Raw genomic sequence first — 3830 nt, 5'->3', positions numbered from 1 at the left:
GTATGTATGTATGTCCCACTGCATTCCAAATGTCACCTGAAGGTTATTGCCAAAGGATTTTATTTTACTTTTTATGCTTGGCAACTAAATAATATTTAAGCGACCCCCTTCGGTTGCCACACACACACACACACAAATTAAGCCATTCTTATCCTCGCTTATCTGCACTTGTCAGTTGAGCCAGCTACAAAGTACATATTTATAAGCATACTACGTGTGTATGTGTGTGTGTATGTATGCTTGCATCCGCCATTCTCTTCACTTGCGTTGCCTTAATTTGTCACCGCTTGTCAGCATTGACATTTGGCTAAGAAATATTAGCGCATTTAAATTTGCCAATGCAACACGAAAATCGCAAGGCAGTCGTCAGGTGGCACCACAGATCCTTGGCTTTTGCGGGAAATGCATTTCTGTTTTGCAACATTCAAGGAAATGTATAATCTGTTATGCACTCGTATGTTTTCATCACTCTTGTTGACTTTGATATAAAAAAAATCTAGCGAAGAATACAAGGAGCACTTGTTGGCATTCAGCGGTGCATTAATGGTTGCTAATTTTAAGCGTGGTTTCAAAAAACTGTTTTCATGAAAACCAAAATACACAATAAAGAAAAGCTATGAATATGGAAATGTACGCCCATGCAGCAGCACCTTTAAATAGTCAATCGAATTTGATAAAAATACAAATTATATGTCGACTGCTTTGTGGAAGATCGACCTATCTCGGCAGCCAGTTCGAAAACGCCCCATCTCAAAAAACTTTTCAAGAGCGCCCGATTTCAGAATATTTTTGAAAAACACCCTATCTCAGAATTTGGTTGACGAATGCCCTATCTCAGAATTCGATTCAAAAACACCCTATCTCAATTCAAAATTTATTGAAAATGTGCTGATATAGGGCGTTTTTGAATCGGCAGCTGAGATAGGGCGATTTTGAAACGAATTCTGAATAGGGCGTTCTTTAAACGTTTTTTTTTTGAGATAGAGCATTTTCGAACTGGCTGCCAAGATGGGTCGATCTTCCACTCAGCAGGCCGATAAATGGTGGGCCAACTCGTGAATATGTAACATTTGTATGTTATAATGGGCCGAATATTATGCGTGCCGCGAATCTTATAGAACATGTAATGACCTAATGTCACGTTCTACATGATTATTAAAAGCCTTTTATAAAATACATACATATGTACGGTCAATGTACATACGTCGTACATCACTGTTCCCCACTGTATGCATACGCCAATAGTATCTAACTATTTATCGGAAATATTAATGGCACGTTCGAAAGTACATAGAACGACGGCAACCGACACGGTTTCTCCATGGAAATCTTTGATATTCTACCTGCAATTTGCGGGGTTTCATAAAATCCATTCATTGCGTTCACGGATTTGCTGCGAACAAAATAGTAAACGAGTTTGCCTTCTGTTTTCCCACCTACAAGAGGCGGTACGCTACATCCAGCCAAACCGAACATGAGGGTGTAGAAAAGCAGTGAATATTTTTTTTTTGTGCTCCAAAACTAATTTTTTTTTTCGACGGAGTAAAACTCCAGTTTCAAGAAAATAATTTAGGGGGAAAAAAAATATTTTTTTTTTGCGAATATAGATACTGATTGAAGAGAAAAATAATTTTTTACTGAAATTGATGGCGAAGCTGGCAATACATAACACATTATGGCACCAGCATTAGATTAGAAATAGCTCTTGCTGAAAATTGCTAGATTCGGCTGGGTAGGCACAGAAACAACACTATATAAGCCTCTGCGGCCGTTAAAGTGCACGAGAGAATGAATCGGCTTAATATTTATGAAATCTTGCTCGTTGTCAATTAAATTCACACCGGCTTCGTTGGTTCGGCAATATTGTACGAATGAATGGAAAAGCTGCAGCCCTAAAGGTTTTCGATGGGGTACTTGCTGGGAGTGTTAAAGGAAGTTGACGGCGTGCTTTACATTGGAAAGAATAAGTATAGAGAAGCACTGGACTCTACTTGGAATTTTTAACATTATACATATGCTTTTAACGGTAACTACAGGCATTGTTTGAAGGAAATCCTTCAGTAAAATCAAATGTTATTTATGTATTTATAATGAAAACGGGTTTAAAAACGATTTTTCTAATCAAGGAATAACTACACATATTTTTAGATCTATCGATAGATTTAACGAAAACCATACACAACTCAATTAAACTACGAAAATCAAATAAGATTCTAGAATCTAGATACATGCCACTCGAATAAATCATACATTTGTGTATGTATCACAAGTGTCTTATTGTCATATGTCGTTAAAAAGTAAAAACGAAATTAAAATAAAGTTTAGTTCATTTATACATACTTTACAGTAAAGGTAATTAAATAATATTAGAAATCCTAGATAAAAGTTTGTTGCTTGCTAGGACTAAGGGCCGTTTTCACCAACTCTGGTAAACACTAATCGCCAGTTAAACATCGTTGCCGACGTTACCGACACAATGTAATATGCATGGAGTCAGAAGCGTCGGCAACGATGTTTAACTGGCGATCAGTGTTAATCAGAGTTGGTGAAAACGGCCCTAAGTATACTTAGATTTAATCCTATTCACTGAGAATATTTGTAATCACACTTAGTTTTGGGCAATAAATAAACAATAAACAATATCGTAAACCTTCTAACGCCTTAAAACATATTTATTAGGGGGTCTGAAAGCTCTCGTAAGAGTCTGTAAATAATTTTTTCTCGGTGTTAAAAAATTGATTTTTTGTTAATGGATGTCGACGCTCTAGTGAAAATATCCTTCGACTCCGCACCCATGGGTGGGCAACGAAAACAAGGGAAATTCGTAGAGGAGAGAGGCAATTGGAAAAGCTTTTTGGCCTCGGCCCAGACCAACAAAAGGTTGTAGTGCCAAATAAGAAGAAGGCGATTCCTTTAATAAAAAACCGCTTTTTTGAAGATCAAAATGTCTATAGTGCTCAGCTGTAGGGTATCGTCCGACGAAATGTTTTAACAATTTTTAGCACCAAAAATATCTAAGTGACGTTCTTAACGGTTAAATATGTATGTATGTATATAATATAACGGTGTACAAAATCAAAGGTATAGAGATATTAATAGACACACACACACTCGCACATGTTCACACGAAATTGTTAGTAAGCTTAATAACAAACCCAAACTGAAAAAAGTGCAGTAAAAACACCAACAAAAAAGCGGAAAATGAATGCAGGATGTATGCCACTAAGGAACTTCATATTGTAATCGACTTTAATGCGTTTCATTGTTGATGCCACGTGTCAGGCTTTATTAGTTGGTACGTTCAACGCCTGCCAGACAGGAAAACACCCACATCACGTTACAGTGGCGCACCACCGCCCTAGCCCAGCTGAGCTATTGAGCGGTGTTGCCTGGATGATTGGTGGCGTGGCAACAAACGGAGGCTACGATTGCACGCTTTTACGCTTTCAGGTACATTACCCACTCTCCTTCACACTCAGACGATTGTCACAGTGACGCCGAAGTGAGAGGCGAGAGTGAGTCGCCTGCTTAATGTTTTGAGGTTATTTCCTATTTTGGTAGGATTTTTTCTTCAGATTTTGATTGAGATTTTCGGGGTTGGTTCTGTTGATTTGGGTGTGAGTTTGTAATTTATTAAATTCAATAGCTTCAAATAAGAAAGGATATAAATAATATACTAATAGTGATATGAATGGTATATATGTACAAAATGGTGGTCCTTAAATGGAGGAAGCAAATTTTTACATCAGATTTCCTAAGCCTCAACCCCATACGTCGATGCTACTATAGTCAAAGATATCACATATTTATAAATTTTGGCCCCGATTGGA

This window comes from Rhagoletis pomonella, unplaced genomic scaffold (genome assembly GCF_013731165.1).
Source record: "Rhagoletis pomonella isolate Grant_MI unplaced genomic scaffold, Rhpom_1.0 Rhpom_scaffold_00004, whole genome shotgun sequence".
Classification (NCBI taxonomy): Eukaryota; Metazoa; Arthropoda; class Insecta; order Diptera; family Tephritidae; genus Rhagoletis; species Rhagoletis pomonella.
Note: the sequence above shows the minus strand (reverse complement) of the source record.